At 40.6% G+C, this 16,021-nt stretch overlaps 1 protein-coding gene across 7 annotated transcripts in view; it reads right to left on the bottom strand.

The window, feature by feature from the left end:
* The window catches only part of THRB (thyroid hormone receptor beta), a 170,519-nt gene that overhangs the window by 65,595 nt on the left and 88,903 nt on the right, over window positions 1-16,021 (bottom strand). The window contains exon 1 of one of the 7 annotated variants that reach the window (XM_075493161.1): window positions 15,292-15,316. The exons of the other annotated variants lie outside the window; for them this stretch is intronic. The gene's annotated coding sequence lies outside the window, so the exon portion shown is untranslated. Of the gene's footprint in view, window positions 1-15,291; window positions 15,317-16,021 lie in introns of those variants that run through there. 7 annotated transcript variants of the gene reach the window in all.

Below are 16,021 nucleotides of genomic sequence, written 5' to 3' on the forward strand. Positions count from 1 at the left end.
CAAGGTAACACCAGGGTATCAATCCAAGTTTCTTTGCTCTCCTGATTAGTGGGATGGGCCAGGCTTTTCTTTTAAGACATAATTCTCTCCTCTCTCCCTTCTCCTCCTTTCCAATTTGCCAATTTTCCAATTAATCTCTCTTTCTGTTCTAGTTTCTGATTTTGTTTGCGTGAATGTGTAACAGGAAAACTGGATGCTGTCTTTCATTCCCAAGGATATCAGATCCGGGGGCTCCACTACCAAACACCAAAGCCACAGCCCTAATTACTCTTTGTCTACTGCTCCTGTGTGTCTGCCGTCTGAAGAACAGAACCTTGAGGAACGTAGCTGTGAGGATGGGCAATCACCATCCAAAGAAAACTTTGTTTTAAGACACCCAGCACAGACGACTTCAAAGGTTAGCAGGAAGATACTGAGTCTTACCTGGTATGGAGCCCCAGGGGCAAGACAGCGATAAAATGGGGTGTGCCCCCAGCAGTGCAGCATATTGGACAGATGCAAAGAATTTTAGAGCTTTCTGTTCTAAAGCTCTATGTAAATGCACTGCACTAGTAAGGGATGGAAGGCACAAACGTGAGGATTACCCAAGTCAAGCTACCAGATGAGTTCTCTCTGCTTATCTCAGGAAAAATTGCCCTGAAAATGCAGACAATAAAGAAGCCAAAGAGAGCCAAGGGAGAAGCCACAGGCAAAACAACTCCTGAACACAAGACAAGATGGAAATTGCTACTTTTTCAGTGGATTTCACTCCTCCATTTAGCATCATCTCTGTTTAACTAATATGCAGTTTGATTTTAGCCAGACACTCAGAAGCAGCTTTTATGCCACTCACATCAGGAGAAGCAGAATGGGATGTCATCTCTGCACTGGTGACACTGAGGCTTGCCATGATTTATCTCAGCAGCATCACATGGATATTGAAAAGGACAGTGGAAATACACGATCCCACAAGTGATATTGCATGTACTTCCCACCAGGCTTATCTGGAAACATGCTAAAAAAGCATCCGAGACATCCTTTACCTGTTGCTTTCCATAATGTCTCGAGCAGTAAAAATTAGAAGTGTCAAAAGCGACACACCAATCTAAATTAAGGATGTAGCCGTCTTCCCATCCAATGATGGGAAGGAGCTAATCTATCAGAGCAATTTTAGAATTAATAAATTTCGTAAGTATTAATATATGGATCTAATCTACATTCAATGTTACCCAAATTACCTTGTGCTGAAAGAACAAGTTCTGTATAATGAAGAGAAACAAATGAAGCTCACAGGAAAATAATTAAAGCTGGGAGTTGCAGTGGGAATTGGAATCAGCACTACCTCATGTTCTGTGTTGAAAATTTATTCTTACGGTAACCCAGCTTCCTCATCCATAAGGTGGAGATGATAATACTCATCTCAATTCCAACAGTATGCCAGTAAGATCTACAGATAAACCATCAGAATTGCTATTATTAATATTATGTATGCTTGGCATGCATTTTTTATTTCAAAACAGTTTTATAGATTGCATTTCTGGTCTACTCTCAGTGTTTTGAGAACCACTTTTTTAAACTTCAGAAAAGTTATTCTCAATTTATTTACTACATTGGGGCATATTCTTTGCCATTGATGTTAATTCTCTTTTACAGCTTAGTTTTATGGGATTTTGCTCTCTGTATGATGTGGGAACACAGTAGCACAATGATTCAACAAACACCAGTTTTACCAACCAGCCAGATCTAACAGGCTATTTCTTGTTGTATCCTATAAACACAGTGAGCAGCCAATCTGATATTTAATGATGCAAACCATAAGCAGAGGTACTGTTTTGTGCCAAGATACAATATGTGGAAATTGCAAAAGCTCATAGTGAAATTTCTGTGGAAAAAAAATACAGCATGGAGGTTTCTGAGTTGTTCTTTTGTGGGAATCAAAACCGAGTATCTTTACGATGAAAAGCAGATAAATAAATTAATTAGAAAAAACCCCGAAGATATTGACAGAATGAGAGAACACCTCATATTGTCCATGGAAGGTATTTGCAACCAACCATACTTTTTATGGGAAAACTTTATCAGAACAGGATTCCCAGATTAATTTTCGTGTTCTGCCATCCACTAAGAGACTTTGGTCTGAACGATAAAGCAGTTTGATTACGAGGGAAGCACAAAATGTACTAGCTTCTAAAGAGGGCTTACTTTTTAGTATCTGTGAAGCTGTTGGAAAATCTTACACAAGCAGCTATTTATAATGACCCAAAATTTGAATTTTCTTTGAGGTATCCTAACCAAACTATAGAAAAAAAGATTTATGAAACAGCATGAGGTATGTTTTAAAACCAGCTGCTTGTTTTTTTAAAAACATCTTTGTAGATCTCTCAAAAGTGAGACTGGTATCCTATTAGGATTTTCTGAACAGGCATAAAACCCACAGCTTTATAGTCCAGGGTACAGTGGACTGTAAAGTGCTGTCCTTGCTCACATACAGGCAATAAAATGAAACAAAAAAAGTCTTAAAAATTCAGTTGCCAGTAATGACCTGACTCAGAGTTCCTGAGTGCTTGAAGTTGACAGTACTGGATCATTGGAAATGCTTTAGTAACACAGACATCTCTTCTCTCCTGAACAAACTGACATCACTACACTCCATCAATTTGCTGGAATTCACAGCCACGCTGGGCTGTATTGCTGAGCTATTGTGGTCAACAGCTATAGCCAAAATACGTGTCTCTCTTCCAGGTCTCTTTTTAAAATCATATAACCTTTTACTACATTTTACATGTATTTCTTCATTTTGGTTTTATTCATCCTTATACTTTTTTGTACAGTTATGGGCTACAATTCATGAAAATCCTGCGCAGCTGTAGAAATAGATGTTCTGTTCGATCCTCCAGGACAGATTTAAGATGTCACTGTCAGCATTAGGATATCTGTCTGTATTAGTCATTCTGCCAGCATTAAGATAGTAAGAGAAAAGATAAGGGTCTGCTGTAAGGCCCACTGAAGCAGAGGGAGTCTTTCTATTGACGTCAGCTATTTTGTACCACGTTCTTCTAGCACAGATTAGGACACAAAAAAGAGCTTCTCATGCCAAATTCTGTACTTACTTCTTCATGTGCACTCATTTTTATTGAGCAGGCTCAATGAAGTCTACTGAGACCGTCATTCCTGCAACCTTTATGTGACTTTTACCTTACTTTATGCAGTCTGTCTGGGTGAGGGGCCAGGCCTTCATATTTTACAAAGGAAAGCCTTTTCCTCTGACTATCTGAGTTCATTCCTTCGCTTCACCCTCTTATTTACAGTACTTCCTTCACCAGGTTCAAAGAGCTTGGTCCTTTGTTGGCCATCTACCCTTTGGAAGCAATAACACTGGCAACGAGATGGCTTTTTCAAAATCGGGCCCAAAATATTTGCCCAACGAGAATACATCATTTAAGGATGTTACCTTTAGGGACAAAATGGCCTGCCTGCTGAGCGCCAGAGCCCAGCTCCCCTTTGACATCTTGCAATGCCGGTGATGCTCCAGCCACCGCTCCCCCGCTCCCACAGCAGTGCCCAAGGTCTGCTTTCTGTCCAACGCTGAAAACTTCCCATAGGATCTGAGATGTCGATCCCGACCCACCTGTGGAGTCTGGGTGGGAATCCCTACCCCTGGGGGAGACACCAGGCGGGCAGAGCGACGCTGCCAACGCTGCTAACAAAAGCTTTCACAGATGGGTGAAGGAAAGCTTGGTGAGAAACAGCCAAGAGTCCCATAGGAGGGAAGGGAGGGCAGAGGACCTGCTGGGGAGTACAACCCTGCAGGGCCAGCAGGACCTATCATGTCACCTAAGGCCAGGATTACCTACGCAACTGTGTATGAAATAACAAGTTGGGATGGATGTGGAAAAAATGTGATCAAGTGGGGAAAAAGCAATTAAGGGTGGGGTTTTTATTTGGGAAGAGGATGGGGTGTAGAAAAAAGGTACAAGGGCAGCAGAAAGTCAAGAAATGGGATGATAGGAGATGCAAATAATATTAACCGGGGCTGCCTGGGGGTATCTGTCAGGCGGCCATGCCCTTGACCACTGCAGGCTGTTGTCCCAAATCAGAACAACCAACCGAGCCTGTTATTCTGAGCCCACCGTGTGTGCCGACCTGCTGGCGCGGTCAGGAGGACTGGGTGGGATAGGTGCAGGGCAACATCCAAGGTGGATGAATCGAGCATCCGGCATTGCCATGGTGGTGCCCGTGCCAGGACTGACAGCGTCAGCCTCTTCCCGACCTCCTCCTCCTCACGCGCACACCAGCAGAAGGAAACCCTCTCCCACCAATGCAGCGTCATCTCCCCAAATGGGTTTCAGCTAAACCGACAGAAGCAATGGCACTTTTTCACTGGCATAGCTTCATATGTATTAGAGGCTTTGCCAGGATAAATTCACTGGCTAGGAGGGGATGATTATTTTTAGATACCTCTACACAACATATGTACGCTTCAAAATCATCCGAAGTCACTTCACTGCTTGCTTAGTCCCAAAGAAAGAGTTAACGCCTTCAAATTCAATGAGCGGCAGAGTGGGCAATGAAACTGAGTTGCCCATATTTCTTCAGAAAAATGCTACATAAAATTATTGCATTCTTACATTGAAAGCGTTATTTTTGTGACAATAGGGACTACGTGAAAACAGAAGTCTCCTCCTTTCAAATTGTTTTTTCCACTGGCATTTTTCTAAAATAACCCTTAGATCTTTTTTCAGTTAGTTTCATACAGACAGAGTTTTCCTTGTAAGTATTACCATCTTTAGATACTGCACAAATGATCCTGAAAAAGAGCTCATAGCATATTATCCTCAGTGATAGACAAATCCAAATACCCCCACTTAGAGTACAGACTACTGATGCTCATGGGTGAAATAACTAAGGCTTAGTTTTACAGCAGACAGATGTGCTGCCTTCGGGTGCCGGCTAGGCTTCTGAAGTTTGCTTCAAATATGAAGTGAGATACCGGAGAGGAAAAAGAATTCATCTACAAGAGTCAATACCCTCAAAAATAAAAAGGGGGAGTCCTACATCTCTCAACTGGAGACAGACAAAAAGAAGAAAAAAGGACTTGGTCATTAAGGAGAAGACTTAATAAAATCCAGAGACCAGCTTGCAGAAAGAAATCTGACTGGCTCCACCCTAAGACATCTACAGTGGATATAAACCCAGAAACTTCACTAAATATATAATCTCTTACTCCCTAAAATATTTTTTTAATGAAAAACTGTTCCATTTTCTCAGAGACAGTGACTGAATCTCCATTGAATAGCACCTCCTGCGTTCATAGCACATTTACAGCTGAGCAAAGCACCATTAAATGCTACAAATGCAAATAGCTGCACAAAGCAGCATACCACTGGAGAATCCAGGCACTCCTAGGAAGAATCTGGGATTTGGGATGTTAGCCATTGCCAGTATTCTTCTTGTTTGGTTTAGCAGCCCACTAGAATATTTAACAGTACCATACATTCTTTTTTAATGCTCTTTGATGAAGAGGGATACTTTATACATAGTGCTTTTTTAATAGGAATAAGATTTTAAGCTGCTCAAGAAAAAGCTCTATTTGTTGGGGTTTGTGCATCACTGAAATAGCCAATAATTTGGAAGTAGATCAACGTACATGCAGTGTTAAAAATCACATTTACAAGCTAAGTAACATAAAATAACCTGCATGCTTTTTTCTTTTCATTTGTGACTGCACTGTGGGGAAAACTTGTGACATGCATGTAAAATGATTTTTGTTTCTTATTAGAAAATATAGAATTCCCAACAGCTTTTTAAATTAATGAAATCAGATGGAAAGAACTTGCACTGATTTCATTTAAAAAAACCCAAGATGAATATATGGGTGAATACCCTTCCATAATTCTTAGCAGCAGTAATCACACTTCTCCAGGTTTTTGATCTAAAACTCAGAATTTATTTGGGACCCAGAAATAACATTTGGTAGCTGTACACAAGAACGGTCACAAGTAAAGCTCCTCTTTACAGTGATCATCGGTTCCCTGTTTCAGATGGGTTGGATAAAGATGAGATTCCCAGCTGAAATACTTGGACTTTACAAAAGCAAAAATACGACAAGCAATCTGATCCTGAATCATAGCCTGATCCTGTTCCCATTTAACTCAAGAGAACTTCTACCCACTGCTTATATTCTTCCACAGAAAAGCAGAGATAGCTCAAGGCAGCAGGCAAGGTAGGCAGCAGCCTAGAGCAGAAAGCTGCCTACACCACCCAGGAGAAGATGGAGCACAGTGCTCATTTGCAATTCCACAGCCCTCACTTGTGCACCATCTCACAACTCAAATGCACTGACTGAGACCAAGGGCTTCAGCTGAAATTTTAGCAGGCTATGAGTACGCATTGTTTATAAGTCTCAGCTGCTCTGGAACTGGATAGCTGATTTCTGAAATATTCTTCCGTCTTACAAAATTTGTATTACCATGTAATTCACCTCCCCAAGAAATTTACATTTTTACGTATTCACCAAATAAACTCTCACTTGATGCTGGGGAATATTTGTTTCTCTCAGTATTCTTTCACAGCTGATAGATATTTTGTTTTGTTTTGTTCTGTTTTTTAAATCCATGTAAAACAACTCCAGGCTGATTTCAGTTCCACACTGCACAGATTTCTCCCAGAAGAGACTGACATTTTTCTTTCCGTGGTTTCAGGGAATATTTAAATATTTTATATAAAAAGAAGAACAGCTTCAGCAGGGATACTGAGAGACCCCCACCGTGGCCAATGCTACCTACCTAGCAAGGAGGCGCAGAGCCGGAGATCAAATCAGAGAAGATGAGAGACGGGAATAGGAAGCCTCAGTGCTGCAAACCTGAGCTGTTGTGCATAGGGCATTTCCTCCTGCTTTCTGGAGACAGGGACGGATCTGGCTTGCCTGGCTCCAGAATTGTGCGCTGTCAGCCCAAATTCACTAGCTTAGGGGTGGGACTTAGCTTCCACTCCTCTCCAAGGCATCTCTCACTATGGGCAGCTGGAGTGGGTTCATGTATAAAGTGCCATAAGGAACCCCGAGAACTAAACCTGAAATGACCTTCAGACTCAGACATAGGTGTCACAAAGCAAAACCTTCATGCAGTTTCCTACAAAGGACTCCTGTGCTGTGCTTAGCATTTTGATCTCCAAATAAAGTCACTGGTGCCTCCAGTGTGCAGGTGCTCAGCTCCTTGAAGAAACGTAGGATAAAGCCCATATTCAGTTTCTTAGTCTTCTTTCATCCCCCCTTCATATAGACTCCTAACGTTTCATCTTTCTGGTCTTCCTTAAGAGTCAGGAAATATAAAGAAATCAGTGGGTGTTTTTAAGCACTTTAGTTGCCAAAGTATGACTTGAATGGTTATAATATGTGATTCAACTCAAATGAGTCTCTCTGTGTCCTCACCATTTAGAGATTACCCAAAAGATTACACTTCCTTAGAGCTGTTTGTATTGCCAAATCAGAAACTTCAAATGAAAATCTGGTATTTGCAAATTCTTAGTCAGAAACCAAGTGTCATTAGCATGTAGAAAACAATTTCACCAATAAGGAGGAAAACTTAGCCGGAATCCATTGATCAGAAGACATCGGAATTACTATTATTTAATTCAGGGGTTTTATGTGATAATAATTTCTTGTTAAAAAACGAGGAGGGCTATTAAAGATGCCACAAAAGTATTGTCAGGGACTTTAACTAAGAAAAAATATCCTTGGATGCTTCCAAGAGAACCGGGAACATTTCTGGAGGGGAGCATATTCTGATCTGTTTTCCCACATGGGAATACTTCCCCAAAGTAAGGTCAATAGCGGAGTCCCCCTTTAGGGCTTCAGTCTTTTAGCAATGGTCCGTCCACAACGACTTACATGAATTCTGATTTGCAAATACAAACCTTCGGGTTTTGCATATTTCTGTAGCTGGTTGCAAAGGATTTTCATTTCAGTATAATGCTCAGTGTAATGAGTATGTGCTAACGGTCTCACTCCTTCCCTATATTGCTATTACAAGTCAGTCTGCTGGTAAGGAAATCTGGGTTCGTTAATCTTGCCAATACTCTGCATTGTGTCATGCGCTGCTCATTAGGAACCACGGGCAACCAGACTGTCTCAGCAGATCAGCTATAAAAGTTACAGGAGCCTTTCCCATCTCGCTGGTAATAAAGACATGAAGTCTGCCGCTATCACAATTCTCTTCAGAAGAAGAAAAGCAGCAAGTGCTAATTAAATAAGGTGCCACGGTAGGCTGTACAGCAAATGGCATTCAGAATGAACGCTGGAGTGTGAAGGATGGAAAGCTTGCTTCCTCTTTCCAAGAAACATAGCAGAAAGTTAAACACCGAATAACCTCTCTGAAATAGTACAATCTGCGTGTATTTCCCCAATTTGTGTATAGCAATGAAACATCCCTAAGCCTTGCGTTAAGAACTTAATTGCAGCTTTCAACGGGCTTTTAGCATTTCGACAAGCCTGAAGTTTATTCTTTCAATGCAGGCATCAGCTCCAGTCCGGCAATGGATTTACTTCGCCTGTCCATATGGACACACTAGCAGGGTGGGCACTGCTGTAATTCACGGGCAGGATTTGCAGTAAGTGCAGGGTGAAGTAGTGAAAGGCAGAAAAGTTTGAAAGGGTTTTCACCTTGTAGGGTTTTATATATATTCTGGTATACTAGAGGTTACCTATCGGGACTACTATAGCATGTCTTGCATGAGACAAAGTGAACACCTCACCATGTGGGACTAAGGGAGATTTGCTAGTTGGTGTCTCTCTCTTGTAAATGCAGGCCCATTTATGCTAGCTTCAAACGCCACACCTACCCTAAGCAACCTCTGCTATTGCTTGTCTCTTCCTTTAATTAAGAGCTTTTTTTTCCCAATACAGAATTCTCTTACTGTAACTTCAACTCCCAATGTCCTGCTATATCCACAAGCAATGCTGGCTTTCCCTCTTCTTCGCAGCTAACTTTTATGCATTTCCTGAGACTATTATCACAGTCTTCCCAATCATCTTTTTGCAAAACTAAGCAGCTGTGCTTTGCTAAACCTTTACTTAGAACTCAAGCTTCCTAAGCCTTTGATATTTCTCGATACTCTTGTCTAGACTCTCTCCTGTTGCTCATTATCTCTCCCACAATACAAAACTGGAGTTAGGTACTCCACGTGGGACCTCAGCAGGACAACGTAGTTACATACATATTTTTCAGTCATTACTTAGGGCAATCTACACGTTAACTATTCCAGATTATTTCCTCTGGAGTAAGTCTGCTTTCAGTTTAAATTAAACTCTGTAGAGATCACACTGAAAGAGGAATAAAAGCATCCATTTATGTAGCTCACCTGGAGTAGCTACTCCATCTCAAGTTTTTAGCTGACATTTTTCCAAATTAATGTTGTCAGTATGTGCACACACGCAAATGTATGCATTCTCCCATTTCAGACCTGATGTCTAGATCTATCCTGCATAAGATGGTTAAACTTTCAACAGTTCTGCACTTTAGTGACAGCTATCAAAGACGGAAGGAGAATGCCAGTCACCATTTCTGAAAATAAGACTTAGCTTTGCAACACCATCTTTTTCAGCTATCTAGAAGCTATCTAGATTTATTTTTATTATTGTAATGGACGTTTTTGTTATTGTAATGGATTAGATGTCATTACCGTTCACCTAAGAATATGTTTAAATTAAGTCTTAAATGTTACTTTACAGGATAAATCAACACATCACAGCACCAATTTTCATTCAGAGCGCTGAAAAGGTCAGTATGCAAATGCAATACGCTAAAAATGGATCCGCTCTGACTAATGCCCAATCAAGTTAATGAAACTAGATCCTGAAGACAAAGTTTAGCTTTTTGTTTTACCTCTGATATTTTGAATCTGTTCTACAGACTAACACTTGATTCAAAATGCCAGGGAGAAAAATGAGAAATTAAGTAATGCAGAAATAACATTTTCTTTCATTATGCACTATCTATTTATACAGTGGCAATCTTTGCATTACTTTTTCCATGAAAAAACACACTGATTATCAATCAAAGTTTATTCTGCTTTTCTTCAACTTCAATCTTTTTCTATTTAAATTGGAGTATATACGTAAATTGTAAAATTACTTATTATTTCTATATATATATAAAATGAACATTAAAACCACATTATCATACCCTATCTTTTTTTGTACCAGGGAAGCAATAATAATCGTTTAACCTATTTGAATGCAACTACGTAATTCCGAAGAGTGGTCTGGTCAGTATAATCTTGAGCCTTTTGTAGGTGACAAAGAATTTTGCAGATTTTTTTTGTTAGAAACTGGGAACTTTTAACATCATGTAAAACATAAAACCATAAGCGAAATGTGCCAAAGACCAATGACTTCATAAAAGCACGATTAGAATATTTTTTCTCCTATTAAAGATCTGAAATCTTCAGATGGATGGGGAGGGAAAAGTGGAAATCATAAGTGCAGTATGCATACCACACTTAATGTGCAAGTTTGTAACTAAGAGAACAACTGAAATATATACAAAATATGTAATAGTTATTGTACCTGCAAAGCAACTACGGCAAAGTGGTTAATTTTATGTATTTATGGACATGATACTGGTGCTTAATACCTACAGGCACAAGTTTTGTTGGGTAAAATTGCTCAGCAATATATACAGGATTTGATAAGTGTAACAGCTGTATGCACATACATCTGAATCCACCCATTCAAAATGTCCTTTGAGACTAACACATCCTGGAATAAAACATAATGGAAGACAGGCACACTACAGCAAAGTACACATAACTTTCCCCAGCTGAACTATCCTTATTTACTAAGGAGGGCTTCTGTTCGGCATAAAGCTACTCACATTTGTAAATCTTCCCAGCATGAGATTTCATACAGATAGGGCTTTACTCTTTTTATTTTTCAGATACGTTCTTCATCTTTTTCTTTCTTAATTAGCAGGAAGATTAACTGCTAGATCCTTCCATCAAAGTGTTACAATATTGATAGGCATTAATATTGGAAACATAGGAAGGAATAACATTTAGAGTCTATCTTCAGTATTACAGGGGTTCTAGATCATGCCAGAAAAAGATGCATCTAAGGATGGAAAATATTGTGCTGTTACATGTGCTCTAACACTGCAGACTTGAAAATCTCACAGGTCAGAACAAAAATCGCATCACTTGGATGCAGTCCTATGCAGAGTGAAACACGGAGAATATAGCATTTTTCTCTGTCCCCTTCCTAAAAATTCCCAATGTTTGGTTTTGACCTCTGATGGGCATTCAGCTGTTATCTTTATAAAAGCATCTACTAAACACTAGCACTTTTTTCCTGAGTGCTTGCTAGTCCACTATCACTGCAATTCTTCTCCATGTAAAAAATCTGAACATTTACGTCACTGAATTTCCTCTGCCATCTTATTACTCAGCCACACTCAGTACTGTGAGATCCTTCTGCAACTCTTCCCAGTTGATGCTAGCACTGTCAGCAGGCTTTATTACTTCAATATTAACCCCCTTTTCCATATGTTGAACCACCCGGACGCTGGGACTGATGCCTATGGGACTCCATTGGTGACTTCCCTCCACTGTAAAACTTGACCATTTACTCCCTGTTGCTTCCTAACTTTTAACTTGCTATTAATTCATGACAGCAGTTTCCCCTTCATCACATGGCAGCTTTAATTCTTCATAAGCCTTCAGGAAAGAACCCTATTGACAATTTTTGGAAATCCAAGTAGATTATAACCAGATCACATTTTTCCCCCAAATCACTGCCCGCCTTGGAGAACTGGTTAGACTTGTGAATTTTGACCTCAACCTCTCCCTGTTAAGCCATGCTGTTTAGCGTGCACAATGAACAACACAGTCCTAAATTATCAATTGTTCCCATTCATTCCATGCTGCAGCGCTGAGCTGTAGCTGTGGTTTGATAGCACTCATCATCCCCATCAGCTCTTTACGCACATGTGACAGTTTGGCTGTCAGAAAATGAACGGTTATGAATTATGGAAAATTTTTTTTTTACAGGATCGTTATTTCCTGTATCTGTTTTTTCTTTCCTTCTTTCTCCAATGCAATAAAAATGAATGGAGGTGTGGGAGAGTGGAGAAAACTCTTGAAATGGAGAAGGTAGCTTTCCTAGAGTTCATTGCAAAGGAAACCAACAAGCCTAATACCAATGGAGTAGCCCAAATTGAGGGCTTCCAAGCTCACAGGTGACTTTAAAGCTTCAGGGGACAGAGGAGAAGCACATTTCCAATGCAATTCCCTAAGGAAATAAGGCTTATTGGAGTGGCTGTGCAGCACTCCACCATCACCTTCCCTCCCTCTGCCCCGTACCTTCTGTTGCAAGGCTTACACCCAGCTCAACAGGGACACCAAAGTCTGAAAAACCTGCAAGTTCTGGCAAGCACCACAGCAAGGTGGGAGCCAGACGCAGGGGAAGAGAAGCCATCGGTGCCTCCCTCGAGCAGGATGCCGGGAGGAGTGGAGCACTCATCAGCTGCGGCCAGGCGCCCAGAGGAGGAGCAGGAGGACACCGCGGCGGCACCCAGCCTGGGGTGACCCACAGCACAGCTGGGAGGAAACGGGGTGCAGTGCACTGTTTGGTGGTTTTATGCATAGTTCTCTCCACATCTGACAAAAATCCTTCCTGCTGATGTTGTATTTGTTGCTGATGTCTCGTTAGCCACAGTTTCAAGGAAGCCCGGTTTGAGGAACCAGGGTCATGCACCCCCTGGACCTGCAGCCTCTTGGGAGAAGCTGAAACATAGGTGCAGCCAGGGACCCCGGGACATCCAGGCACAGCCAAGGGGTGCAGGGCCACCGGCGCCCAGCGGTCGGGGAGCATGTCCTACCCACTGCCTTCGGCAACACCAGGCACCTCGCTACAGAGCAGTCTGCCTGGATGAAAACAGGGTCACCAGGGAACTGTCCCCTGGGTCTAGCACAGGCTTACCTAACCCAAGAGGTTTTGAATTGAACTTTTCATTCAGAAAATTGTAATTTTCCATTTAAAATGTCATTGTGACACTCTGTTACCAGAGCTCTAATGTATTTTACTTCATGCTCCCGCATAGCAATAAAGCAATATTGTCACAGTGTCTCATACTGGAGTGGTAGGTATAGGCTGATGATTTAGCATTGCACTTTTAGTGTCACGTCTAAAGAATTTTGGCTGGCTGGTAAAGCGGATAGCAGACAAAGGCCAAAGTACAGTTATTCACACCCTGTTTTATGGTTTGGCTTTTCTCATGTTATGACATGAGATGCAAGGAACACCGCACAAAGGTTTCTGTCTGCTAGAACAGAGAAATGCAGGATTCCTGACACAGATGAAAAATCCATGGTGACATCCCTGTAAGTATTACAGTGCTTATCTTTTGAGATACTTACAACTATTCGAATATATTCATAGATACATATATATGTATAGGCACACAGAGAAGAACAGAAAAAAGTTTATGTCTTATTCTAGATAACAATTACAACATATTGAAAATGGTTCATTTGTAACATACTATATGCAACTAGGATGTCCTTTTAAAAGTGACTATATTGTTACAGATTCATGTTCATCCAAAGAAAATATATACAAATCAGCCAGTGCTTACAAGAAGGGGTATTTTTTCCTGATTTTATGGTTATAATTTTACAAAAGAATTCTTATGGATCAGTCTTGGTAGAAATACTTGAAAACAGGGATATGAGCCACAGCCACCTTTCCTAAAGAAGTTTTCCAAGCAAGATCCAGGTTCCAGTTCCCTGGATTCTAATGCTGGCAGCCAGTACTTTTCCTGTAACAGTCTGAACAAGATCCCAAATCTGAAAAAATAACAAGCTCTAAGAATATTCAAGTCTAGAAATGCATGTTCTACGAGAACTTTTACTCTAAAGTAATCTTCTTCAATTGTATATACATTTTTAAAGAAAGTGAAGGCAAGGTATGAGCAAATCAAAGTGCAAAATTGGAAGTGGGGGGGAGGGAAAAGCTTCCACAAATTAAACTATTATACACTACAGAATTTTGCATAGACCCACAAATATATAGGTCAGAAAACAAAAACACATGAAAGAGTTGAAGGGTGAAACAATGTAGATTTTAAAAGCCAAGATTAATCATCTCTCTTTCCTTTGAAAAAGAGCATTCCAAAAAAGCATCACCAAAATGCAAGTAAGACGCCACAATAAAAAGACATATTATGTACCAACAAATACTTAAGTGTTTGAACAGACATCACAAAAACTGCATCACAGCCTTGAAATAAATATTTAAGCCCACAGACAATCCTTAGTTTAACTGGGTACAAAGAAAAGTGGCTTAGATGTCAGTTTCTCTATATTGAGCTCACAAAAACAGGCATTTGCCTTCGATTTTTTTGCTGCCGGTAACAAATCCAGAAGAAACAGGGTTTTGCTCTTTTTGTACATCAAGGCATATCTTTGCTATGTTAACCTGAAAGAATTTTTCATCGTGTATCTTTGAGCTCCACACATAAATATCAGAGAAGCAAATATCAGAGATAAAAATGAACCTGGTTTAGAAACAGACTTTCTGCCATGACATATCACAAGCAGAGAGTTAACTTTTCACTTTCCAAATCACAAAATATTAAATATTGAAACATTCTTTGAAATGTTAACATTTAATTCTTTAATAGCATCTCAGAGGCTTCACAACTCTCACCTAAGTTGAGGGTAATAGGTTACAACAACTTTTACTGCTGCACTGGACGTAAGTCTTTTTTTGTGTGCTTTTATGTTATGCCAAAATTGCCTAAGTGCATACGAATAAATTTGGGGGGAGGTGGTTTTTTTTTATTTTAAAGAATGTGTATACATTTAAATGAATGCTTTTGCTTTCTGCTTTGGTTTTCAATGAGCACCATTTCTGACCGTGCAGTGTCTCGCTATTGTTCCTGTCCGTACCCACTGCATCTGCTCCACAGAACTTCCCCATTTTTTTTCCTGTAAATCACGTTGTATTTGGTATGCAAACCTTACACAGAACCGAAAAGAATTTCATGAAATGTCCTCGACAGGCCATCACAGAGCCCTGCTCTGCGTGTGAGAAGGTGGCAGTGATCTGACCCCGGCTGGGCTCTGCGAGTGCCTCTCCCTGCCTTGTTCTGGCAGAGGAGAGCCCACCAGAAAACTGCTGGCTTCTCTCTTTCAAAAAGCTCTCTAAATGCCACATCTTGAAAAGCATGAAGAGGAAACATACATTTAGAAATCGATCCACTGGCTGCAGCAGAGCCTGCAAAGCAGCAACGGAGAAAAAGAAAAGAGAGGACTCACCAAGATACATCCTGACATAGGGAGAACAGTTTTGGTAGCAACCCTCAACAGTCTGGAAGTTAATACTCTGCTTCTCTCCTCTTTTCCTTTCTCAGTCCCCCCCACTCCTAATTTCCCCATTTAAGGGAGAAAATAACAAGGCAGAAGACGCCAAGAGACTTTCATGACATAAACAATAAGGCCTTCCTGTGCCAACATTTCCTTTAAAAACACTTGCCAATAAAGCTCCTGGAGGCCAGCAAGAGAAAGAAATGCCGAAACAGCCGTGACATGAACTTGGCATATTTTCTGACTCACTCACTTCCCTTGAGACAATCCCTCCAAGAGAATGCTGAAGGATAATGGGAAAAGAAAATTTCTTCCAGTGAGAAGGACTTCAGCTGCCCGTGCTATACAAGAAAACTGCCAATTAACTTTATTTCTGTTTACCTACAGACTCGCTCACGCAGCCACCTCCGCTGGCATGTTTCCTGACTCACACACTCATGTTTGCACATTCATCTCGTAATCCTGATGCCTGAAAAAGGCAAGGAGACTTTTTTTTTAAAAATAAAATACTGAGAATCCCCAGCTCCAAATAATTTCTGAACAGCAGAGAGAATGATCAATAATTGATAAAGGGTAGGCAAACACTTGGCTGCTTCACATATTAAATCCAAATTTCCTTTTTCCTTATCCCTGCCATGTCTACTTCTTTAGTACTACTATAGCTTTTTAGTGCCAGACACGC

Source organism: Mycteria americana, chromosome 2, assembly GCF_035582795.1.
Source record: "Mycteria americana isolate JAX WOST 10 ecotype Jacksonville Zoo and Gardens chromosome 2, USCA_MyAme_1.0, whole genome shotgun sequence".
Lineage (NCBI taxonomy): Eukaryota > Metazoa > Chordata > Aves > Ciconiiformes > Ciconiidae > Mycteria > Mycteria americana.